Below are 26,900 nucleotides of genomic sequence, written 5' to 3'. Positions count from 1 at the left end.
GGCTGCAAGTCCCACAGAACGTTGAATGAGCTGCTGAAAGGAAGCAGGAACCGGCAACTGAAGTCCCTCTGGAACTGAGAGGTGAGCTGTGGGAAACATGGGAATCAAGTGTCTTCCCCTATGAGGGATGTATATGGACTCATAAAGGGTCTTCTAGTCAGATCCGGGAGTCCGTGCCTCAGTCTCCTCAAATGGTGACCCCTATGGTGGTGTTCCCAAGCCTTGGAAGAATAAGGAAGGAACTGGTCGATAAAAAAGACAGCTTGTGGAAGAGGGCTGCGTTCTGGAGGAGACGTCTTGGCTGAACGATCGTCTTGCTGGCTGGACCAGGCAGACAACCTAAACCCCGAGGATAACACCTGTATGCATCGAGACAGGTGAGCAGCCAAAAAACTTTAGAGACTTTCAAAGAAATGAAAGTGTTCAGCAGAAAATTGTATGATGCTGCCGCAGAGGGGGACTCTGCATCGGGAATGCATTTAGCACCTTGGTGGCAAATTCCAACTACTCTTTGCCAAGTATGGACTAATTCTACTAACGGAGCCAGACCACAGGAAGCTGTAAATTCCACCGACAGCAAGACTCTTCTCAACACACCGTCAGCGATGGCGATTCTGTCCACACCTCCTCTGCCCCCAAAGCTCCTGTCACTGATTGCAGCGACCCTCACAACACAGGACCAAGCGCAGGAACAGGACAACTCGGACAATGATGCCATTGACACTGATAAAGCTTTTGATCCAGGTCCTATAGATCTGGACAAGGAATTAGACCTTCCCCCCGCCCCCCCCGCCTCTCCCGATTTATTGACTGTACTTTCGGGGAGGGTGAAAGGGGGTCTGAGGGATTGGTGGCAGGAATGCAAGTGGGAAGTGCTTAAGCGAGGGGTTTTGGAAGTCGCTATGGCATGTTCAGTATTTTGTCAGATAAAGCAACCTCGAGAGTGGCAGCCTGTGCAATACGAGGTTGTTAAAGAGTTAAAGCAGTGGGGGAAGGGAGGATTCATAATACCTTTGCCATGTCCCTTCTTGAAGTGACGGCAGAGCCTTATACACTCACACTGCATGACTGGAAGTCATTGCTTTGTATGGTACTAACTCTGACACAGTTTATGATGGGGTTATCTGATTTTTGTGAGCTACCTGTAGTGGCCTTGATTGAAAACCTTAATTGGGGAATTGCTGTTAACTGTGAGCAGTTGGCTGGAGAAAATAGTTGTGCTGATTCTGTGACCCAGGCAAGGTATCCCAGGGACAACTATTTGCAGATGAAGGAGATGGCTATTAAGGCAGTCAGGATGGGGGAGTCTGGGCGAGCCTCTAGCGAGTCACTCGCCACAGTCTTGCAGGGTCCTAAAGAGTCATGTACTAACTTTATTGATCGGCTTCAGAATATTTTGCAACAAGTCGAGCATGAGGAAGCTCAAGGGTTGCTTTTTTAAACAACCAGCTATGATAATGCCAATGAAAACTGTAAATGGCAACTTTCACAATCACAATGCCAACGTGTCAAAATGATTATAACGCAGAACTCACAGCTGACTGTAACTCTCAGGTTGTGCTCTGCAATGCAGCATAACACATTTTTTTGCTTCTCTAATCTCTTCTGTAGAATAGTACACACTCTTAACTTGCTTAGTAAATTAGGCTGCTAGCTTGCTAAAAAAAGTAATACCACAAATACTATTCTTTTTTATTCTTTTTTTTTTTTCTGGCTTCTTAACAGATGTTGATTCTGTCCATCATATCTTGCTACAGAACCGAGTTGCTATTAACTTTTAGTATTAAAACAGGGACACGAGTGTGAAGACTTTGATAGGATGTGCTATGTGAATCTGAGTGACCACTCTGAATCAATCCACAAAAGCATACAAAACTTAAAAGCCTTAAACAAAAATCTGCAGCAGAGCCAGGGGCGGGATGCCGTTGGTCTCTTCTCACGGCTGGGAAACTTTGGGCCATGGATCAAAAGTATTACAGGATTTATTATAATTATCTTTAACCACCTTATTGATGTTTGCCTTACAACTCCCATACCTTTTTTTCCTGTATTCAGTGTTTAGTTGATTGTAACATAAATCAGGTCATGGTCACCCAGCTACACACAACCTTTGCCTCTTTGGAATTAACAAGCAAAAAAGAGGAGGATAGAGAATGTCTGGAGAGAGATGTAGGAGAGGAAGCTGGAGAATATTTGACCTAACAAGAGATGAGAGAACAGCTGGGCATTGTGAAGGAGAGTAGGAAAGATAAACACGGTTATCTAGTGATAAATAGGTGTCTGCATGCATGTAGTGATATACAGCTATGTAACTGCTGAATGATTTCTGCCCTGAGCCTGGTGGTGCATGCAGCTGCGGTTTGTGTCCAGGCTCAGAGATGTAAATAAGGGCTTCTCTGTTATGGGAAAGTCTCTCTGGTTGCATAAAAAAAAGAGGGAATGAAGGGAGTGACCCCAGAGGCACGTTCAGAGAAAGCATGCTACGTTTTGAACATTTTGACTGAACCAGTCCTTCTTTGGTGTGCCCTTCCTTGAAACTGACTTGCAGACATTGTTGCAAAAAAGTGAATGTATGTGGGGAATGAAGAATCTTACTGAAAGCCTTGATATTTGGGACAATTGATTACCTCTGTGTAATGTTAATCCAAAAGAAGTTGATATTGTTTGCACTTGGAATGTCGATAGTTGTCTTTATGTAGATGCTAATGCAGTAGGAGGCTATGATGGGAATGTATTGCAGCGGTTCTTCTCTTATCCAGAGTAACAGCAGGGAAAGCATTAAAGAGTTAAATCACCTTGTTTGGCAAGCAGTTAAGAATGTGAGTCAAATTTGCCACTATGACATACAAAACAGAGCAACTATTGGCTTTTGTTGTTGGCTCAAGGACATGGCTGTGAGGATTTTGATGGTACGTGCTGTGTGGATTTTAGGCGCCCCACTGCAGCAACATGTTATCAAAATCTGAGGAAATGTCAGCCTTTTTGGCATCCATTCACTCAATGTGCAGTACTGTTTGTTTGCTATTGCCTTGGTTGCTGTCATGTTATCCAGCGCCCCGCAGAACACGGCAAACCTGGTACTAGCTGTTCAAAAACAAAAAGGGGGAATTGTAGAATTGTACAGAACAGAGACAGTGGTTTGTTTTGACATAGATAAAGTGCAGCTTTGGCCTTGCTTTGACGATGTGCAGCTTTGATCCTGCAGCAAAGAGTTAAATAACTTTGAGGGAGTATGAGAAGAAACTAGGATGAGACAGAACAAAGGAGGAATGTGATGTCACCTGTAGAAGATAAGGAAACAGCACGAACAGTAGAGAGTAGCCTGTAGTGAACATCGTTAAGGAATGTGTTGTATGAATTTGTCTGATCACTCAAAAAGCATAGCTCAGAAATTAGCAGCACTGCGCAAGAATATGAAGCATGTTACTGAAGGACATGATCCTTTTTCTGACTGGCTTTCAAGCCTTGGGTTAGGGGGCTGGTTACAAACCATAATCAAAGGAGCATTGATGGTATTGACAGTATTGTTGGTTGTAGTATTATGTGTTCCTTGTTTGTTTCAACGCTTACAAGGAGTGATGAGTAACTTGATCGAATGCATGTTTAAAACAAACGGGATTTGGATTGCTCAAAAACAAGAAGGGGGAGATGTAGGAGGGGGCCTGGAAATCAGGACCATAAGTAACAATCAGTTAGCTGAAAGGAACGTGCTCCAGCTTGTAGGCCACAAACGTTGGGAGGATAAGGAGGGTGAATAGATGACAACCAACAAGATGAGTCAGGCCGAGAAAAGGTAAGGAGATGAGGAACAGATGGAGCCAGGGAGAAGTAACACTTTGCTGTTAATTGATGACTGTAAAAACTTACTTAAAGTGTCCTTTGTTTGTAGTTAACCAAACAGGGATTGCCTAGTATGTAATGCTTAGCTTAAGGAACCAATCTGTTTAAAGCATGCGGCCTCTGGTAACATATATAAACTCATGATTGTATACAATAAATCAACATTTGCTTGCATCAAGCAGTGTCCTGTCTCTCCATCGCAGCACCCTTGCACCTCTCAGGGTGTTGGTGTGTAGATGAATTGGGAACAATGGAGTAATTTGGCCCTTGGAGAAACTGTCAAGGGAATGGTCTTTATGTTTCAGTCCTGGTTTCTCAAAATCCATGTATTTTTTAATTGGCAATAAATTAGATTGAATTTTGACATGGTGACTCATCTTTGGCCATGACCCATGAACATTGCTGGTATAATTTCTTCTTTTGTCCTGTTGAGTCAGGCAAGTGGATGAGCAGCGTGGGGCTGGTTGGGAGTGGCCAAGGTTAACGGACCACAGGACCACATCAGGACTGCTGAGCCCACAATGGGGCTTCCCAGCACAAGAGAGACCCTGCCAGATTGGAGCAATTCCTGCACAGTCCAGAATGATGGCTGGAACCTGGAGGACATTATGGACAATGAAAGGCTGAGAGAGATTTGGGAGTTTTTGAGAAGCTGTTTAGAGTTCAAGACTAATGTTCTAGACCCAGGCCAGTTGGTGGGATCTCCTTCAAAGCCTGCCTCAATATTTGTCAAAATGAGGTCATGAGCACCTGATCTGGCTGAAGGTGTCTGACCACCACCTTGGGGGAGTGACCAACTGTGGCAAGAGCTATGGGACTTGTGTGTAACAAGGAACAGTAGGAAACTGATTCTCTTTTTCTTGAAAATGGTGATGAGGTTGGGTATCACTGAAGCACAGAGGAGGACAGAGGTGACCATGCAGCAAACGACCCTCATAGAGGCTGAGTTCTATAACCAGACATGGAAATGAGCAGTGTTTGGGACTTGTGGGGGGAAAATTTCCCTGGGGCAGACTCCTTAGGTTCCAAAGAACATGGCACAGAGCAGGAACCTCAGTCTTGCTCTCCTGGTGCCTTGCTTCCTTTGTCATTGACTCCCAGATCTGCACCAGGACCACCCTGCTGTGTGCCCCCACCCTGCACACCCACACAGCTGAGCTCTCACTGGTGTTTCCCTCTCCCTGGCCCTTCCCAGCCCAGCCCCCCCTCCCCAGCTCTGCCCACCTCCCCTGCCCTCTCCCCAGCCCAGGCAGACACAGCAGCCCACGCGGGGCTGGCCCCATGCAATTGCCCACCCAAAGGGGGCTGCAGAGCTCTGGGCACTCACCCCATGGCCATAGACCATCACAAGGGCACAGGAGATGCTGGTGGGCAGAGAGAGGTCTCCTCCTGCCAGTCAGCCCCAGGGCTGGCACCAGCCATGGCATGAGGACACAGAGGCCATTGCCTCCCTCTGTCTGCTGCTCCTCTCTCACAGGGACCCTGATTGCCCACTCCTGGCAGCCCCTCGGGGCCAGTCCCTGTCCCCAGCACCAGGCTGCTGGCCTGGGGGCTCCCCAGGCACCTCCTGCTGCACCAGGGACACAGCAGCCTGCCCCAGCTGGGGCATCCACAGAGACACCTGCTCTTGCCCAGGGATGTGGTCTCAGGCATGGCCCTGAGCAGGCGGTGCTGCTGTGCAGGGCAGCGGTGCCTGAAAGCCCAGGGAGATGGTCCCAGGCACATCCCTCTTGGTCACCCACCATTCCCATGGGCACTGGGCCCCCACACGCCAAGGCTCAACACAGGCCCATGCCCTAACGTGTTGCCCCATGCCCTCCTCCCCTGAGCCATGGGGAACCCAAGCCCAGCAGCATGGTCTTCTGGGGGCAATTCCTGCAGCCTGTTCCTGAGCTTTGCTTTGGAAGGAGAGACCAACCTGCAGGCATGGGGGCTGAGAAAAAACCCTTTTGTTTTTCTTAGACTGCAAAGGCAAAACCAACCATTCAAGTACATGCAGTGGATCTTCCCAAGCCTGGTTCCACTGGGCCAACACAGCATAAGGAGAAGATTGTTCCTTTAAAAGAAAACCACTTAAAGGAAACGTGATATCTATACAGGTCGTGCAGAGATCAGCTGTTTGACTTCTTTCACAAGTGCCAAGGCTGCAGGCGTTAAAGGCCTTGGGGCTAAAAGATCTGTGTCTCCTTTTCAAAGTTCCAACAGAGGTGGCATTTGTTCATTACTAAGGCCTAAATAAGGCTGTAGCCAATTCAGCATTCCTGAAAGCTTTTGGACATCATTCAAGGTCTTTACATCCAGTTTCAGTCTGATAGCTTGTGGAGACATGGTTCTCTTCAGCACATTCATGCGCAGATATTTCCAGGGCTCTTTTCTCTGAACTTTTTCAAGAGCTACAATCAACCCAAACTCTGCTAAACTGTGCCTGGCATCCTTCTCAACTGTCTCCAGCAGCTCTTTTGATGGTGCTGCTAGCAAAATGTCATCCATGCCATGATAACCATAAACATCTTGGTATTTGTCTGTCACTGAGCTCAGGGCTTGGGCTACAAACCACTGACAAATGCTTGGTGAGTTTCTCGTGCCTTGAGGCAGCACAGTCCAGTGGTAGCTTTTTGTGGGCTCAGAGTTATTTCTAGTTGCTACTGTAAAGGCAAACTTGGCTTTGTCTTCTGGATCTAAAGGAATGGTAAAAAAAACAGTCTTTCAGATCAATAACTACAATGTCCCACTCCATTGGTATCATGGTGGCAGACGGCAATCCCGGCTGCAAGGCCCCCACGGGGGCCATCACTGCATTGACTTTACGCAGGTCATGCAGCAATCGCCATTTCCCTGAAATCATTTTCATCACAAATACAGGGCTGTTCCACGGGCTATGTGACTCTTCAGTGTGGCCCGTGTTTAATTTTTCCTTAAGTAATTCATGCCGGGCACACAGCTTTTCCTGGGGCAGGGGCCACTGACCTACCCATACTGGTCTGTCGGTCAGCCAAGCAGACCAAGGGGAGGCTGTTTCACTGCCTGCAGTACAGCGGCCCCAGTTAAAAATCCGTGGTGATCCAAACTCCCCACTGTCCTAGACAATCTCGGCCCCACAGAGTGAGTGCTGTGGTAGTAACGTATGGCCGGACGGAGGCAGTCTGTCCTTCTTGTGTTTTGATCTGTATAGGTTTTACAGACAAGTAGCTTGTAGTCACGCCCCCCCGACCTACATCTCCCGCTGCGTTATTTACCAAAGGCCATTGAGGTGGCCAGTCCTTGCTTGATATGACAGTTGCGTCTGCTCCGGTATCCAGAAGACCGCTCAACTTCACTTGTGCCGGAGTGCCTCCCGACAACGCCAGAGTGCAGGTCATGTTGGGTCCTTGTGGAGATGGTTCTTGTGTCCAAGACACTTGAGGTATTCCAGTGGAGGTGAATCCTTCATCACCCTGCTGTCTAGGTTCTGTCTGGGGAACAAAACTCTCAAAAGGCACAAGCTGAGCAAGGCGTGTATTTTTTGGAATCATAACAGGAGGCACAGGTGTAGACACTAAGGCACATATTTGATCCGTAAAGTCTATATCACAAACACCAACATGGACTTGGTTATTTTGGACTTGATCTAACACTAGGGTGGACCACTGAGCCTGATGTTGAGGGCTGGCATACTGCCCAGTACCCATCAACACGTCAGGCCCATTAGCAACCCGGGGATCATCCTGTGGAAGGTTCATATTCTGCAGCCCTTGCTGTTCCACCGCTGCCCGCCATGTGCCGTGGGAGACTGACAGTGGCACAGGTTGGAAAATGATCTGCGCCACCTGAGAAATATCGAAAGGAGTCCAAGTGTCCATGGTAAGCAAATGTAACAATTGCTTTGTAACCGACGAATTCACCCCGTACTGAGAAACAGGTTTTTGCAAGTCCTGCACTATTTTCCAAGCAGGTGCTGTATGAACCTTGGGATTACCAGCAGCCACGTCTCCTGTTATAACAGGACATGCATGCAGTGCAACAGTGGAAGGAGTAGTAACATCAAGGAGCGGTCTACCTGTATGTCCTACTAAATTCCAGTTTCCCTCTTTCTGTACCCCGTCTTTTACAGCCTGCCAAAATTGCCGAGGGCCACGTGGCATTACCATTACGTTGGATACTGGATTTCTACCACCACCACATTCATCGCTGCCTCTGACTGATAACCTTGTCGTAGCTGGACATGATTCCCGATTTTTGGCATTTCCACCCTGCGTAGGCAGGGGAGGAGCAGAGGGGGCAGGCGGGAGGGGAGAAGCAGCTGTGGGAGGAGGGAGTGTGGGCTGCCATAAATGTCGGTGGGACTCAGGGGGGCAGGGATCAGTCCGCCGAGGTTTCTGCTTGCCGTCCTCATCCTCGGAATCACTACCGAACATAGGTCGATGCCATTGGGCAGATCTGGGGGCTTTGGGACACTGAGGAGTGGTGACTGGTAAGGGGCACGGATTCTCCCCCTCCCCCACGACCTCACCCTCTTGTCTGTTGACTGAAGGGTGATCCAGGGGAGGTCTGGCTGATACACCCCCACTGACGTCTTGCTGACTTTTCAAGCCCCCGTCCCAGCATCACTAAGCAGTGCCCATGTAGCCAAAAGCCACGACACCTCTTTGTCCCCTTTCGCCGCAGCTTCTAACAGTGTCGATCCCAAATTCTCCCAGGTCGACACACTAAGAGGAGTCACAGTGGACGCTTCTACTCCTTGTCTCTTGGCCCACAATAACATACATCTTAACCACAGCCCATCTAAAGTAGTTCCACGCTGCTGTAACACTAACTTCAACACTGACAGCACCATGGTATCTTCCTTAAATTAGTCCCCATGCTGTCCCTGTTGGCTCACATTTCTGGTGTCACGTTCTCCTGGGATCTTGCAGCCGCTCCACTGCGCTATTCTGCTTCACCAGGCTCCATCTTCCCAGCAACCCGCTGGTCACAATCTCAGGATCTGCTCCTGACACCCCTTACTGGGGTCATGTCGGCACCGTCTCAGGGTCTCCTTATGATACCCCTTATTGGGTCACATCAGCACGTTGGGGTCACCAGTTGTGGTGATGCAAGTCAAAACAGACTCAAAAATGTGGAGTGGCTGGAAGAAAACGGGCATATTATGAGCAATCCAGACCAAGTAACTTGATTGTAATAACAGGCCGCAGCTCTAACAAGCTGCAGGTGTTGTGAAGGACATGTGCAAGGCCAAGGGAGACAAAGAAACTGTGTATTCACAGAGAGGTAAGAGAGTTGGACAGATAAAAACAGGATGCCTGCACAAGGGGGGAGCAGTGTGTTGGCACCGCACTGGGACCAACAACTTGGGAGGTGGGAGCGTGTGAACGAGCAGTTTTAACCGATCACCTTTTACATAACAAAGCGTGCGTAGTGTGTGCATTTTTAGCTGTAGAGTATAAATTGGTGTGAGTCTATTAATAACGTGGCACTAACTTGATCACATTGGTCGTATAAGTTGTGTCTGAGCCTACTGCATCAACAAGTGGCACCCGAACAGGGACCCTCTTGTCCATGCTTCCAGGAGTGCAGAGGCGGCTCAGAGGGGGCAGAAGAAGCTGGCCGTAGCAGGTGCTGCCTCGGTGCCTGGGAAGATGCGTGCGCAGCCGTTGGAATCTTGCCCCGATCAGGTGAGCGGTCGGGGAGGAGATGGGGGCCATGCTGAGCAAAGAAGAAGCGGCAGTGGTGAAGCTCCTCCAACATATCCTCTCTCAGAGAGGGTTATCTTGTGATGAGGGAAGCCTGAGGAAGTTGCTGTCATGGGCTCGGCAGCGAGGGCTGATCCCCTCAGTGAGCGCGGCTTTTGCGTTAACAGCTTGGTATAAGACCAGCGCGGCACTGTGGGAGGACATTAGGTCAGGCTCTGAAGAAAGTGCAATATTCTCCACAATGTGGAGGTTGATTTTAGAGACTTTAAAAGAAATGAAAGTGGTCAGCAGACGATTGTATGATGCTGCCACGGAAGGGGACTCCGAGACAGGAATCCATTTAGCACCTTGGTGGCAAATTCTGACTACTCTTCACCAAGTGTGGACTAATTCTACTAACGGTGCCAAACCAGAGGAAGCTGTAAATTCCACCAACAGCACGAGTGCTAAACCAGAGGAGGCTGTAAATTCCACCAACAGCGAGACTCTTCTCAACACACCACCAACGATGGCGATTCCGTCCACACCTCCTCTGCCCCGAAAGCTCCTGTCACTGATTGCTAGCTTGCTAAAGAAAGTAATACTACAAGTATATTATTTTTTCTGGCTTATTAACAGATGTCAGTTCTGCCCGTCATATCTTGCTACAGAACCGAGTTGCTATTGATTTTTATTATTAGCATGGGGACAAGAGTGTGAAGACTTTGATAGGATGTGCTATGTGAATCTGAGCGACCACTCTGAATCAATCCACAAAAGCAAACAAAACTAAAAAGCCTTAAACAAATATCTGCAGCAGAGCCAGTGGTGGGATGCCTTTGGTGTCTTCTCACGGCTGGGAAACTTTAGGCCATGGATCAAAAGTATTACAGGATTTATTATAATTATCTTTAATCACCTTATTGATGTTTGCCTTATAACTCCCGTGCCTTTTTTCCTGTATTCAGTGTTTAGTTGATTGTAACATAAATCAGGTCATGGTCACCCAGCTACACACAACCTTTGCCTCTTTGGAATTAACAAGCAAAAAAGAGGAGGATAGAGAATGTCTGGAGAGAGATATAGGAGAGGAAAATGAGAATGTTTGACCTAACAAGAGATGAGAGAACAGCTAGGTATTGTGAAGGAGAGTAGTTAAGATGAACATGGTTATCTAGTGATAAATATGTGTCTGCATGCGTGTAGTGATATACAGCTATGTAACTGCTGAATGATTTCTGCCCTGAGCCTGGTGGTGCATGCAGCTGCGGTTTGTGTCCAGGCTCAGAGATGTAAATAAGGGCTTCTCTGTTATGGGAAAGTCTCTCTGGTTACATAAAAAAAAAGAGGGAATGAAGGGAATGACCCCAGAGGCACGTTCAGAGAAAGCATGCTGATGTTTTGAACTTTTTGAAAATCTCTGCCGACCATGCGGTGTCTCCCATTTTGACTTTGTGTCAGTTGGTAATAAGCAGCCAAAGCACAAAGGCGTCTTAGTAGGCACAAAAGACCCTTGTACCGCGCAGTGGTCAGGACCGCATGGATGTTAACTTGGGGGAGAGGTTATGCTTGTGTCTCTACAGATGAAGGTCCGCCATGGATACCTGCTCGCTGTGTGCGGCCTGAGATTAGCGTGCCGGATCGTGGGAGCACTGCTGCCGCCAGTCAACCCAACAACTGATGTGTGGGTCTCCTTACAGAACCAGTCCTTGTTTGGTGTGCCCTTCCTTGAAACTGACTTGCAGACATTGTTGCAAAAAAGTGAATGTATGTGGGGAATGAAGAATCTTACTGAAAGCCTTGATATTTGGGATAATTGATTACCTCTGTATAAAGTTAATCCAAAAGAAGTTGATATTGTTTGCACTTGGAATGTCGATAGTTGTCTTTATGTAGATGCTAGTTCAGTAGGAGGCTATGACGGGACCATGACACCCACATAAATCAACACGTGAACATGTTGATAAGCATAATGCACTCAAACACAATATAACTTTGGATGAATCATGTAATGATGCAGTTGATTATTGGAATTGATGGGAATGTATTGCAGCGGTTCTTCTCTTACCCGAAGTAACAGCAGGGAAAGCATTAAAGAGTTAAATCACCTTGTTTGGTAGGCAGTTAAGAATCTGAGTCAAATTTGCCGCTATGACATACAAAACAGAGCAACTACTGGCTTTTTCTTGTTGGCTCAAGGGCATGGCTCTAAGGATTTTGATGGTATGTGCTGAATGGATTTTAGGTGCCCCACTGCAGCAACATGCTATCAAAATCTGAGAAAACGTCAGCCTTTTTGGCATCCATTCACACAGTTGGCAGTATTGTTTGTTTGCTGTTGCCTTGGTTGCCGTCCTGTTTGCAAGGGCCCTGCAGAGCATGACAAACCTGGTACTAGCTGTTCAAAAACAGAAAGGGGGAATTGTAGAATTGTACAGAACAGAGACAGTGGGTTGCTTTAACGTAGATAAAGTGCAGCTTTGGCCTTGCTTTGACGATGTGCAGCTTTGATCCTGCAGCAAAGAGTTAAATAACTTTGAGGGAGTATGAGAAGAAACTAGGATGAGACAGAACAAAGGAGGAATGTGATGTCACCTGTAGAAGATAAGGAAACAGCATGAACAGTAGACAATAGCCTATAGTGGACAGCGCTAAGGGAAGTGTTGTATGAATTTGACTGATCACTCGAACTCTATTCATAAGCAGCTTGCTGAGTTAAAAAAAAAGTACAAGCCATAAAGATTGAGAACAGGTTAACGGACTGGCTACAGAGTTTAGGAATTACTGGAGGGTTAAAAGATTTGTTTCTGCACGGGATAACGGTATTAATTGCCATTGTAATCTTTTTAATGATATTGGGTTGTGTGTGGAATTGCTTTATGAGAATGATGGACTGAATGATAAAAGGGGTCTGGATCACTCAAAAACAAAAAGGGGATTTGTGGAGTGGCTGGAAGACAACAGACATATAATGAGCAATCCAGACCAAGTAACTGTTGTAATAGCAGGCCGAGCAGGCCGAAGCCGTAACAAGCTGCAGGTGTTGTGAAAGACATACGCAAGGCCAAGAGAGATAAAGAACTGTATTCACAGAGAGATAAGAGAGTTGGACAGAAAGATGAGAGAAAGCAGGATGCCCGCGCAAGGGGGGAGCAGTGTGTGGGCGCCACTCTGGGACCAATCAAATGGAGTGTGATGCCACATGGACAACAGCTAAGTGACATGAAAGACGCCAGAAAAGACTGATGTAACCAAGCGATTAAACAAGGTGTTGTTTACATTGAATTATTTGTCCCTGACAGAAGGAAGAGAAGGGCCCCCGTTGTTATACATCATCAGGCTATTCAGGGAAGTCAAACACAGGCCATGCCTGGGTTACAGGTTCATTATAAGAACATGACTACAGGCAACTGGGAAGGACCCAGTCCAGTGTTGTTCATCGGTAGAGGGTGTTTTTGTGTTTCCACAGATAAAGGACCTCTATGGGTGCCTAGCAGATTTGTCCGCCCTGCATGTCAACTCCAGAAGAACGGAGAAAATATAGATGACAGCTTTATCTCCAACCAGTATTTAACAAACTCTGTGCAGAACTTGGGCCAGTCCCATCCACCATAGAAGACGTGCTGTTGACAGCAGCGAGAAGACAATCATGTGGGTCACGAGCTTGTAATGCTGCGTTGAAAAAAACTTGTAATACGAAGAATGCTGTTTGTGAAAACTATAGGGAACGAGCAGCAACAATATTAAGTTGTGGTAACTGTAGACAGAATTTTGTTATAGGTTGTAGCCGCTTGCGAAATGATTATGCTTTGTACTTAGATTGTCAAAAGAGCTTTGCTAATATTACTTTTGAAAATACTTGTAGGGAATTTTTGAACCCTAAGCCAAGTCAACATTTTCCAGAAATATGGATGCCAGAAAGTATTGACAGCAGAATAGAAGCTATCTCTTGGTGGGCCTTGACAAAAAGCTTAACTGTTGTTTTAGCTACAAAGAAAACACAAGCTCTTGGCTTGTGGTGCTTGTTTTGTCAGTTGGGAACAAGATTGCGAGATAATGGAATTGTTTGACCTGATTGTAGGGCTGATAGGAGTCATCAGCATGCCCTCACAAGGAACAGCATGGGTTCCTGTCCAACCACAAATGAACATGTGGGTTACCTGGGCCAACAAGACAGGGCAAGATTCATTTTACTTACCGTTAGCTACCCCATCTGACCCATTTCATACCTGTTTGATTGGGGTCCCTTTAAACCATATGAAGGAGTTTGGGCACTGGACAACAGGTAAAATATACTCCGACTACCTCGACCAAGCAGCAAATGACTTTTGCACCATCAACAGTGGGTCTGTGCAAGCCGATTGGTGCAAATCACTTGGTATTCCAAGAAACCCCTCGGGGGCTCAAGCGTTCCAAATTGCACAGGGCCTGAATGTTACCGGCATGGAACCTCAGGAGCTTGACATCTTAGGATCTATGCTGGGAAACTACTGTTTATTTTGGGGGTTTTACAAGAAAGACATTGACTCAGGTAATTTTAGGATCCACAAAACAAGAAATGATAATCCTTGGATTGCCCCTGGGTCCCCCTGGCATTATAACATCACCGGTTACTGTAACGATTGGACTTGGCCTGTTTCATGGTCTGGTGAGACAAATGAAAAAGCAAAGATGTTGCCTCGGGGAGTATTCCTCGTTTGTGGAGATGGTGCCTGGCCCGCCGTACCTGCAAGGGCACAGGGAGGAACATGCTACTTTGGCAAACTAACATTATTTGCCCCTGGTATCCATCAAATGCTTAACATAAGTAACAAGTTTAAACGCATCAGACGTAGTGTATACCAATTGGGACCTGAATGTACAGATGATGTTGAGTTGTGGGAACGTCCATCTGTCATTTTAGCATCACTCTTTACACCACAAGTTGCTTCTGCCAAGGCTCTCACTCAGTTGAGACAGTTGGCTTGTTGGACAGAGAACAAGTTAACATTACCTCCAGAGTATTAGATGACTCACCACTGATGTCGACAGTATACGACATGCTTTAATACAAAATCGAGCTGCCATTGATTTTCTGTTATTAGCACAAGGACACGGCTGTGAGGGTTTTGAGGGAAAGTGCTGTATGAATCTTGCTGATCATTCTGAGTCCATTCACAGAAAGCTTTCCCAACTACAAGATAATATGAAGAAACTCAGTTTTACTGAAAATCCTTATGACGATTGGCTTACGGGATGGGGAATCACTGGCTGGTCGAAAACCTTATTGATGGAAGGGATTAAATTTTTGTTATTATCTTTGCTGTGCTTGTTATCTTTTGTTGTATTTTCTCCTGTTTGAAGAAAGATTTAGAATCAATCGTTGATAGAGCCTGGGTTATCCAGAAAGAAAAAGGGGGATGTGTAGGGGAATTCTTGGCAGAACAAGGGCATACTGTCCCCTTGCAGGAGTTGGACAACCCTGGCCTGCAGATTACAAAGTTCCTTTGAAGATCTTGTACTGTCCTTGAATAGGCAGAATAAAGAATAATGAGCATTGTACAAGAACAAGGCCGGGTGCCAAGCAAGATATGAAAACCGCTAAGTTAGCACATCCTTCTTAGGCGCTTGCAGCATGACAACCAATCAACAAGTAACATGAATACGTAACCGACAACCAATGACTGTCAGGCAGCTGCCGCGTGAACAGTGTATTAGAAGTATAAATATGACAAAGTTGCTAAATAAAGTAGGACGATATGTAGCCACATTGGTGTGATTGTCGTTACTTGGCTGACTTTCTGATTGAGACCCTCTTCAGCCCACACTGCCCCAGTATGTCCCAGTGGCCTCCAGGTGGGGTGTGAGCCCTTCCCCACTGCTCTCTCAGCCTGACCATCCCGCTGGTGTTTTACTCATCTCTTTCTGTTCGCACCCAGAGTGTCATGGCCTCGCTTGGGCAGAAGAACGCTGATGAAGACCATGACAAGAGTTTTGCTGAAGCTGAGGGAAATGACATCCACTGTGGAGCTCCTCACGCACAACTGCAGGCTGTCAGGTTGGCGAGTCAGGATTTACCCTTGGAAAATCCACCTGGACAGTTACCCGCTCAGGTGCCAGAAATGTCACCCAAGGCGACTCTAACTGGTGGCACACCCCTCACCACTGGGGGTCCGTGCAGCCTGTGGTTCCCCGAGCTGCACTTACGGACTCCTTCCAAGACAGTTGCAACACTTACTTGTCCTTTCTCACAAGTGACCTCTGCCAATTCAAGGAGCTTTCAAAAGCGATACTTCAAGGAAATACTGATTTTATACCAGAACTTCACCATTGGTATTAGTTATACCACGCCCCTATTTTCTCTCATCTTTAACATATTTGTACCTGAGCAGGAGACAGTGACGACTTCTGAAGTCATCTTTTCAGCAGACTGTCTCAGCAAAGGCTCTTTCAGTTATTCACCTGTTTTCTCCTCCCTTTATTCTTTGGTCTTTTAGGTACGTCTCACCTGTGCTGCTGTTTTTACTTCAGGAAGGAAAAGCTTGCATGTCTCCCCACAGCCAAACTGTCTCCTTACCCAACTCTTCCCTTGTCTTTAGATCTATATTTCTGTATCTAGCACCTAAAAGATTTCTCATGAGAGTGTCCCTTGCAGAAAGGCACCTCATCAGAGACAGCTTGGACATGGCACCTGCTTGTGGAGGGTGTTGGCTTATTTATGACATTTGATCATTCTTCACAGTGCTTGCAGATTTGAATAATTCTTCTGCACCTGTGTGCAGCCTGTCCTCTAAGGCAAATTGGTGGGGATGGTGCAAAGGAGCTGCAGCACCCACCTGCAGAATTGAGGGGAGAAGTCTGACGTAAGGAGAAGGGATGTGAGTCCCAGGGGACAATGAGAAAAAGGGTGGTCTTGGGGACATTCAGAGCAAGGTTGTCCATCTGGTGTTAGACCTCAAGCGACTGCATTTCCTACCAGTCCAGACCTGATGAGGAGACCCTCTGCATCATTATCACTTGGAGATTGCTGCTAGAACCTCCCCTCTAGCCTAAAAAGTAGCAAAATACAACCTATGAAATGAAAAATAATTATTTTGAAGTGCACTTTGAAATCCTCTCTCTTATCTACATGAATGGAACAGATTCAATTAGCTGCACAGGTCTTCAAGACTTGAAGGAAATGAGAAAAGGCAAATACCTCATTAGGGCCTTGGGGGCTCCTGCCATGAACCTGAGCTACTGAGAGCAGACTGAACCAACCACTGAAGGAATGTAAGTCAGAAGCAACACTGAAAATACCTTCAAACATTGATGGGTCCCGCTGAGGGCCATTGCTGACAAAGCGTCCCCATGGACTCGTTAGAGTAGCTAATTAGAGGCCAGAACTGCAGGCAGGCAAAGGTACTGTGTCAGTGGCTGTAATGCTGCAAAACACATTTGGATTTTTTTATGAAGCAGAAAGACCAAGCCCTGACCCCCAGGCTCTTGGAGGGCAGAACATAAGACCCTCCAAATCAAGTTCTATGTCACAGGCCTTGGTGGGAGAGGCAGCTGCCATTGCCAGGGGGACAGAGGCCTCAGCCCCCTGTGGGGCCATTCAGCCTCGCTGCAGCCCTGGGCCATCTCCACTGCAAGTTGCCCTACACTGTCCATGTGGCACCTCTTTCCACTCTGGCGGCTGGCATCTTCCTTGCTTTCCCACCCAGCCCTCACACCTGCATTTCTCTGCCTTTTCTGGAGTTTCTCCCCTCATCCCTGCTTGCTCCTTGAAACTCAAAGCCATGGGACGATCCAGGCTCCCTCTGAGTGAACTCTGGCATCAGAGGGCAACCCTCAGAGGGACATTTCTTTTTCCTCACATCCAATCTTACCCTTCCAAGCAGCACTTTGCGGAGGTTTTCTCTTCCTGTCGCTATCAGGAATCACTCCCTTATCTCTGACACCCCCCTTCAAGCAGGTGCATGCTGTTACTGTGGTGCCCTGAGGCTCCACTTTGCCAGTATCAAGAAGCCCAGGACCTTCAGTCTCTCTCCACAGGCACCAAACTCAATCCAGGCAGGTATCCTCCACAGCCTCTCCACTTTTCCCCCATTCCTCCAGAATGAGAAACCTCAAAGCCCAGGCACAGATAACCTGGATGTGGCCACAACAGTGCTGTGTCAAGGGGGATGATGCTGAGTCAAGGGGGATGATGAATCCCTTGTCTGGGTGGCCACCTATGGTGAAAACCTCCAAGAATCACCAAAGGAGGACAGCCAATGGCCAGGGAGGAAAGGGAAAGGAGAGGTGAGCTGCTTGCATGGGAGGATACAGGGGTGGTCAAGGAGAAGCAATTGTGCGTGGGAAAGGAGGGAAAAGTTAGGAAAGGGTGAAGAATAGGAATCCATAGGAACCAGCCAAGCAGCCCTGCATCTGAGCAGCAAAGCTTGGAGTGGGAAAAGAACATCGCAGGTCATCTGACCAACTTTCTGATTGGCTTCAACAGCCGCTGGAAACCTGAGTGATTTCCCTGCCATCACGAAGGCAAGATCCGTGGTGGATGGAGATCCAGAATCATTCATGCTGGAAGGGACCTCAGGAGGTGTCCAGGCCTACATGCTGCTTAGAGAACGATCAGTTATGGGGTTGAAGCAAGTAGCTCACGCTTTCCTTCAAGTGGGGCTTGAAAAGCTCCAAGGATGGACATGGCACAAGCTCTGTGGGACATCTGCTCCACTGCTTGACTGTCTTCATGGGGAAGGACATTGTCTTCCCTTGCTTCAGCTGATGCCCATTGGCTCTCATCCTCCCATCACGCACAACAGGCAAGAACCTGGCTGCCTTTTCTTGCTGATATGGCCCAAGAAGATATGGGAAGGCTGTTATTAGGTGTCCCCAAAGCCTCCTCTTCTCCTGGCTTTGCACCTTTCAAATAAGGCCCATGGCATCTGGGGCTGCATTAGGAAGAGCACTGCCCAAGGGTTGGTGGAGGTGATCTCTCCTCTCTACTCAGCCCTGCTACAGTTTGTCTTGTTGACTTGCCCTTGATTTCTACTTTACCAGCGTCACCCATACTTGACAGAAAGGTGCTGTCCACATTTTTCACCATTCCTGCCTTGTCTTTCTGTTCAAAACAAGTCCAGCAAAGCATTTGTGCCATGTTGGTCAGGGATCATTGCTGCGATGGAGAGACGGGACGCAGGGTGATACAAGCAAATGTCAATTTATTGTACAGAAGCACGAGTTTATATACACTTTCAGAAGCTGCGCATTTTAAAAAGATTGGTTCTTGAAGCTGCACGTTTTAAACAGTTGGTTCCTGAAGCTGCGCGTTTTAAACAGATTGGTTCCTGAAGCTAAGCCTTGCATACTAGGCAGTCCCCGATTGATGGTTAACTACCAGCAATTAACAGCAGGGTGTTACCCTTCCTTCACGGCATCCGTCCCCCACTCCCCTATGCTCTCTCAGCATGGCTCATCATGTTAATTGTTGTGTCTATTCACACTCCTTGTCTTCCCAGGGTTAGTGACCTACAAGCTCTAGCACATTCCCTTCAGCTAACTGATTGCCATGCATGGTCCTAATTTCCAGCCCGCTCCTGCAGATCATCTGCCACTTTCCCTTCAACCAAGGCCTTCAAGTAAAGTTCCCTTTCTCTAGCGGTCTAAAGGAGATGTCGTTCTCCTTCTAACCTTCATCAGGAGGTTGAGAGAATCTGAGCAGAAGCCCTTTGCACATGGAGAAGTTAGTGATGAGTGTCACAGAAAACCTGAGCAGGCCTGTGCTGTGCTCCATGTACCTCTTGGCCTTCAGGCTGAGCTGTGCTGAGTGTTCCCCTGGGTTGCAGAATAAGCCATATTGGAAGAAGAAATCTGCAGGAAGCTGCTGGTGAATGGCCAACCGCACGCCCTTACCTCTGTCTGAGGCTGCAATTACCAACTCCCAAGTGAACATCTCCTCTTAGAACACGAGAAGTGATGACTAGAATGGGTTTCCCTGGCAGAAAACACTTCAAGAGCTGACAGGAGCAGTGTGGGATAACCCTTCTGCAGGCAGGATCTGCACAACTTGCTGCACCACTCTCCCAATGCTGGAAACTCCGTGTTCCCGGCCTCGGAAGGGACGGCATACAGCTGACACGATTGTCCCTGTGTGTAGAGAGTTGGCTCTAGCCAAGGCCAATTGAAATGACACTTTGTCTCAGAGTCCAAGTGCCTTTCTTACTGCAGCCATAACCAGCTGGGCTGCTGATGGCCAATCCCCCAAGGGAACTGGACACTCCAGGGACCTCAAGCTCGCCTTCATGGCCACGTGCCTCCTAGTGGCCTATGAGCTTCTCAGATGTAATGGGTGTCATAATGATAGCCCAGATCATTAGCCTGCTTGTGGCCTTGGTTACTCCTTGGTTAGCGGTTCCTGAATTGGAGAAGGCAGTGATAAAGAGATGCACAGCAATGGAAGAGATGGCCAAGGACCCTGCAGGTGCCATGAAGGCTTTGCAGGAAGAAGTGTGAGAAATAGCCCCTAGAGCTGTGCAAAATGGAATGGCGTTAGATATGAAGGTGGCGTCTGAAGGCAGAGTCTGTGCTGTTCTTAATACCAGTTGTTGCATCTACGTAGATCAAAGTTGGAGAAATTCTACAGATATACGTGTAAAAAAAATTTGAACACATCCTATTATTTGTCGTGAGTTCCAAAACATTTGCACCTTCTATGAAATTGAAGACATTTGGAATAGCCTGGCGTCCTGGTTTCCTGATTTACAGCTATGGATTAAGAAGTTCATCTCCAGATGCCTTTCTCCTCTTTCTCTTTGATCGCTCCAATCCATTTTACCTATGTAGCTTGTGCTTTAAGGTTCAGAGAGGAAAATTTGGACTGTCTTTCAGTAGTGTCTCTAATATTCCCTATGGGCAACTCTTCAGTAGTGGCAATAGACTTCATGGGGATTTGCTTGAACTTACAATTATACAGCTGAGAAATGTATTTTTTATTTATTAATTTCTATCCCACTCCCCCCCCACACACACACACGATAATTAATCCCTCTTTTATTCCTGCTTACACCCTGTTCTCTAAGGAAAGCAGGCAATAATTATAGCCAAGAATTTGCTATATTCAGCTGCAGAGTTGGTTGAAGATCTGATGTAAAGTGATGTAAGTCTCATGGGGCTGAAGACAAAAATATTGAGGCTGGAGAGCTGGGGAGCAAGGCTGTCCACGCAGTTATTAGCTCCAGGGACTGCTTTTCCTACTTGTCCGCACCTCCTCAGGAGACACTGTGCATCAATAGTAATTGGAAAAGCCTTCTATCATTTCCCCAAAGTGCTCATTACCTGCCTTTCTCTTTCACTGTACGGCTGAAACTTATCTCATTAAGCGTAGGAGCCAAACTTGAAGACCAGATGTCCCTGATGGAAGAGACAGGGCTCGTCAGGGCGTTCTCCCTCGTCATGAGCCCAGGGTGTCTGTGGTGCTCTGGACTTCAGGTGTTCAGAGGAGCCTGAAGAAACCTCTCAAGAACACCAAGTCCGGAGCAAAGCCCACAGTCCCTGGAAGCGTTAATGGGCCCCACTGAGGGCCATGCCTGAGAAAGCCTCCCCATGGCCTTGTTAGAGCCCGTCCTTGGGGGCTGTGAGTGCAGGAAGGCAAAGGCGCTGTGCAGGCAGCTCTGCTGCTGAGCAAAGCCTTGGCTTGCTTGATGAAGCAGAAAGGCCAAGGCGTGACCTGCAGCCTGTGGGGAGGTGGGTGCTGTCCCTCACAGAGGGCTCAGGGCTCTTCCTGGGGACCATGGAAGGTGGGCATCCAATGCCCAGTGAAGGACAGCAATGGCACAGCAACTTCCAGCTTCCCCATGGGGCTGCAAGGAGGCAACGATGCCCCCGTGCCGTGAGGACATCATGTCTTGACATGACCCTCAGAGGCAGAGACAGCTGCCACAGCCAAGGGGACACAGACCTGGGTTCTACTGGTGCCTTCCAGCCTTGACAGTGCCCTCTGCCCTCTTCACCACAGGCTGTCCTACATGGTTGGAGCCCTGCCCCTGTTTCCCTGCAGGCTGTAGGCACCATCTCGCTGCCCTGCCTTGCTCTCACCCCAACACTGCCATACCTTCGCTGAGGTACCTCCACTCTCACCGGCTGTTCCTTGAAACACAAAGCCATGGGCTGATCCAGGCTCCCTCTGGCTGAGCTCTTGCACCGCAGCAGGACCCCTAGAGTGAAAGTTCTTCCTCCCGATAGCCACTCTCCATTTGCAACATTACACTTTGTGAAATCTTTTCCCCTCTCCTCTTTTTTCCCACTATCCAGAAAAGCTTTACCACCTCAGGAACTGCCCTCCAAGCAGGGAACCTAACTCAAAAGCTATTTTTGGTGGTCTTTCCCCTCAAAAAAGTGAAGTCACCTCCACATGGTCTTCTAAACCACATGGCTGCTGCTGGCCTTTCAGCTTCTCCCAGAGACGTGACCAAGCCACATGCCTGCTGCTGTCCTCTCATGTCCACAGGCAAAATGGACATGACAGCCTGTACCCCAGCCCTTTTCCTGGAGAGGTCCTATGCTGTAGCTTGGCAGAAGGACTTTCCCAGCCATGTTCCTGTTGCCGGCCTGCCACCTCCAGAGACAGAACTGACCTCACAGGCCCCTTCACAGCCAGGCATGTCCTCCTGCATGAGGAGTTCCTGAGAATCAGCTGTCCTCCTCATAACACACCCCTCTGTCACCCTCATTCTAACCCATGACCTGGCCACAGAAAAGCAGCCTTGTTTCTTTCAGATTTCTCAAATGCATTTCCCACAGGCCATTTCTATGGAGAAATATTCTTCACATGAACTTCCCTAGTTGTGTTGACATTTTTTATATATGCTCTTATAGCTCTATGGCTTCTTTTTCCAGGTTGGACTGGCCTCTGGAGACCATTGTATCCAGCCCTCCAACTGAAGCAGGGTGACCTAGACCAGCTTGCTCAGCAACGTGTCTAGGTAGGCTTGCAATAAATCACGGAAGCATAAGAACAGAGAATCATTTATGTTGGAAAAGACCTTAAAGGCCATCAAATTCAACCATTACCTCAGGACAGCCAATTCCGTCACTGAACCATGTCCCGAAGCACTGTGTCTATGTATTTCTGAAACATCTCCAGGGCTGGTGATTCCACCAGCTCCCTGGGCAGCCTGTTCCAATGCCTGACCATCCTTGCAGTGAAGATGTTTTTCCTCATATCCAATCTAAAGCTCTCTTGGTGTAAATTGAGGCATATTCCTCTTGTTCTGTCACTTCTTACCTGGGAGAAGAGACCTACCCCACCTTTCAGGTCTACAACCCAACCTTTCAAGTCTACAACATCCTTTCAAGCAGAAAGATCCCCCCTGTGGTTCCTCTTCTCCACACTGTACAACCTAGTCCCCTCAGGTGCTCTTCAACAGTGCAGGGCTCCAGACCCTTCACCACCTTTGTTGCCCTTCTCTGGACATACTAAACCACCTCAACATTACTGTTGAAGTGAGCGGCCCAAAATGGAAACACAGTGTTCAAGGTGTGGCTTCAGCAGTGCCGAGTACAGGGGGTCCATCACTGCCCTGGTCCTGCTGGCCACACTGTTTCTGATAGCAGACACGATGATATGGGCCTTCTTGGCCACCCGGGCACACTGCTGGCTCATGCTCAACCATCTGTCAACCTGCACCCTCAGGGTACTTCCCCACCAGGCTGCCTTCCAGCCACTCTGGCCCAAGCCTGTAGCGTTGTGGGGGGCTGTTGTGACCCACGTACAGAACTGGCACTTCTCCTGGTTGAACTTCATACAACTGGACTCATCCAAATGATCCAACCAGTGCAGATCCCTCTGCAGAGGTTTACTGCCCTCATGGAGATCAACACTGCCACTCAATTTGGTGTTGTATGCAAACTCACTGAGGGTGCACTCAACCCAGATCATTGATGAAGTTCTGAAGCAGGACTGGCCCCAGCACTGAGCCCTGGGGAACACCACTCCTTATGGGCTGTTGTCACCTGAATTCACTCCATTTACTCCCCCTCTTGGGGCCTGGCTGTCCAGCCAGCTCAAAACCAGCATGGAGAACACCCACCGAAGCCATGAGCAGCCAGTTTCTCCAGGAGAATGCAGTGGGAGATGCAGCCAAAAGGCTTTCCTAAGGTCCAGGTAGACAGCATCCACAGCCTTTCCCTCATCCACTCGGCAGGTCATTTTGTCCCAGCAGGAGATCAGATTCCTCACGCAGGACCTGCCTTTCATACATCCATGCTGGCTGGTCCTGACCTCCTGGTTATCCCGAACCTCCCTCCTACCCTTCTTGTAGGTGGGCAGCACTTGACTAACATTCAGCCTTCTTGGACCTCCCCAGTTAGCCAGCACTGTGGAAAGTCACCCCTGTGGTGAGGCAATAGAGAAACAGACCAATGATTTTCAAAGTGTCCCTGCATCACGGGATGTCCATTGTCAAGGACACAATCAAAAGCACAGAGGGGCTGAGCTGGGCTCTGTGAGCGCTGGCAGGGAAGAGCCCTGGGGCCAGAGAAAGAGCTGCTGGCAGGGACAGCTGCAGGCAGCAGAGCCCTGGGCAGGGAGGGGGGGAGATGCTGAGGGGGACCCTGATGCAGGGCAGATAGGGGCACCTCCTGGCCATGGTCTGCCGTGCAGGTGCCTTCCCTGAGCAACACACCTCTGCTCTCCTCTCCCACCCAGCACAGCCTTTAGACCATTGGTTCCATGTGTTTCAACAGCTCCTGGTCCAGCAGAGCAGCAGAAGGGATGAAGTGCATCTCTCCTGCTGCCACGGTGCCATTTCTCGCTGAGCACAGCCTGAGGGTGACTGCCCTGCACTGCTGCTGTGTGGGAGGTGGTGTGCCGGGCTGGGAAAGGGGAAGGAGTTCCCGAGTGTCCCTTTGTCTCTCTCCTGGCCTTGCTCAGATGCTATTGGCATTGCAGACAGGCTCTCTGGCAAGAGGGGTTTCAGCTGCTGGCTCAGGCGCAGACCTTGTGGGTCCTCCTGTGCAGACATGTCCTCAGCAAGGAGGTGTCCCAGCTTTCCCCAAACCTGTGATGCTGTGGGCAATGCAGTCTGTGAGGCCGGGGAAGGAGCTGACTCTCCTGCAAGAACTTGCCATGGTCAAGACACTTGACCACCTACTTCGGGTGTCCACCCAAGATGTATGTGCCTGCCAGGGCACACAGTGAGCCCTGGGTGTCCTTGGATAGCAGTGTGGTGCTGAGCCTTCGGTAAGGGATGAGGCATTCTGTTCTCTGCAGTGGATCCCTCTGCTCTCAGCAGTGCCTGGCTGCTTGTCAGGGTAACATGGCAGTGTGATCACTCTCCATCTAAGAAAGGAGCAATTGCCGGGCAGCTGGGAAGGAGAGGGATGGAGAGAGCAGAGTCCCTGCCTCTGCCCTAAGGCACAGACAGTGGCCTTGCCTCTCAGCACTCACTCTGCTCTCCCTGAGCACAGCACAAACCCCTCCTGACCTGACTCTGGCCATGGCCGTTGCTCTGCACGGGCAGAGCCGATGCTGACAGGCCCTTCTGCGCTGGGAGCAGTTTGGGCTGAGCCAGTGCAAGGCCAGGACTGGCCCCTGCCCCCACGGTTCCCATGAAGCCCCTGCTGCAGAGCAGGGCTCACTGCTGGGCAGCCAGCGGGCACAGCCCCTGCTCCTCACAGCACACTCGGCCAGCACTCAGCACAGCTCCAGCCACGGCTCGGAAGGGAGCTCTCCTAGGAACGGCAGAGGGGGACATGGGGCACCGGGGGCGCATCTAGGAGAAACGGCTTTCACTTGCCTTAACAGAAGAATTGCCTGACTTGTCACTACTTTTCCTCCTTGAGCAGGTTCCCATGCCCAGAGGCAGCAGATGTCCAACAGCAGCTCCATCACCCAGTTCCTCCTCCTGGCATTGGCAGACACGCGGGAGCTGCAGCTCTTGCACTTCTGGCTCTCCCTGGGCATCTACCTGGCTGCCCTCATGGCCAATGGCCTCATCATCACTGCCATAGTCTGCGACCACCACCTGCAAACCCCCATGTACTTCTTCCTCCTCAACCTCTCTCTCATCGACCTGGGCTCCATCTCCACCACTCTCCCCAAAGCCATGGCCAACTCCCTCTGGGACACCAGGGACATCTCCTACTCAGGATGTGCTGCAAAGCTCTTCCTGATTGTCTTTTTCCTTTCAGCAGAGTGTTCTCTCCTCACCGTCATGGCCTATGACCGCTACGTGGCCATCTGCCAGCCCCTGCACTACGGGACCCTGCTGGGCAGCAGAGCTTGTGTCCACATGGCAGCAGCTGCCTGGGCCAGTGGGTTTCTCTGTGCTGCGCTGCACACGGCCAATACACTGTCACTGCCGCTCTGCCAAGGCAATGCCCTGGGACAGGTCTTCTGTGAAATCCCACAGATCCTCAAGCTCTCCTGCTCACACACCTACCTCAGGGAAGTGGGGCTTATTGTGTCTGGTGCCTCTTTATTCTTTGGGTGTTTCGTTTTCATTGTGCTGTCCTATGTGCAGATCTTCAGGGCTGTGCTGAGGATCCCCTCTGAGCAGGGACGGCACAAAGCCTTTTCCACGTGCCTCCCTCACCTGGCCGTGATCTCCCTTTCTCAGCACTGGCATGTTTGCCCACCTGAAGCCCCCCTCCATCTCCTCCCCATCCCTGGACCTGGTGGTGGCAGTTCTCTACTTGGTGGTGCCTCCAGCAGTGAACCCCCTCATCTACAGCATGAGGAACCAGGAGCTGAAGGACGCACTGAAGAAGCTGATGCAGTCAGGTGTCTCTCAGCAGCACTGAACTGCCTGAATCTCCTCACAAGGCATTTCCTGGTCATCTCTGGAACATCCTGTGCATTTAGCACTTTTAATGTCACAATTGTGTTTCTCCTAGAATGTTTGCATGCACTCCACTTCCTCAAAGGAATGAACCCAGCCTGCCTGACCCAGAGGCTTTTGTACGTTTGCATCCAGGATGGTGCAGCTGGACTCCTGTGTCACATCTCTGTAATTTAAGGGGCTTGTGTAGTGAAGATATCTATCAAGTTCCCCAGAGAGTAAAGCACCAGTGTAGAGCTCAGCTGTGTGAGTGTGCAAAGTTGGGGCAAATAACAGGGTGGGGGCACACGGCAGGGTGTCCTGGTGCAAATCCTTGGGTCACGGTGAAGGAAGCAAGGCAGTAATCGGGTGGGACACAGGGCTCTGCTCAGTGCCATGTTCCCTGGATACCCAGGGGAAGCTGCCCCAGGTGCCCCAAGATGTCCTAAGCATCAGTCGTTTCCTTTGCTTGTTGTACACCCCAGTCGCTACGAGGAACATTTGCTGCATGGTCAGCTCTGTCATCCTTAGTGGCTCAGTGATACCCAACTCCATTGCAACTCTAAATGTAAATGGAGCCACTTTCCTACTGTCACTGGTTACACACAAGTCCCATAGCTCTTGCCACAGTTGG

At 49.0% G+C, this 26,900-nt stretch overlaps 1 pseudogene; it reads left to right on the top strand.

Moving 5' to 3' along the window:
• Positions 1–25,315: 25,315 nt before the first annotated feature.
• On the top strand, positions 25,316–26,249 carry LOC129734304 (olfactory receptor 14C36-like; annotated as a pseudogene).
• Positions 26,250–26,900: the final 651 nt, after the last annotated feature.

Source organism: Falco cherrug, chromosome 19 (assembly GCF_023634085.1).
Source record: "Falco cherrug isolate bFalChe1 chromosome 19, bFalChe1.pri, whole genome shotgun sequence".
NCBI lineage: Eukaryota > Metazoa > Chordata > Aves > Falconiformes > Falconidae > Falco > Falco cherrug.
The sequence above is the reverse complement of the archived record's forward strand: the minus strand, read 5'-3'. Positions and strand labels throughout refer to the sequence as shown.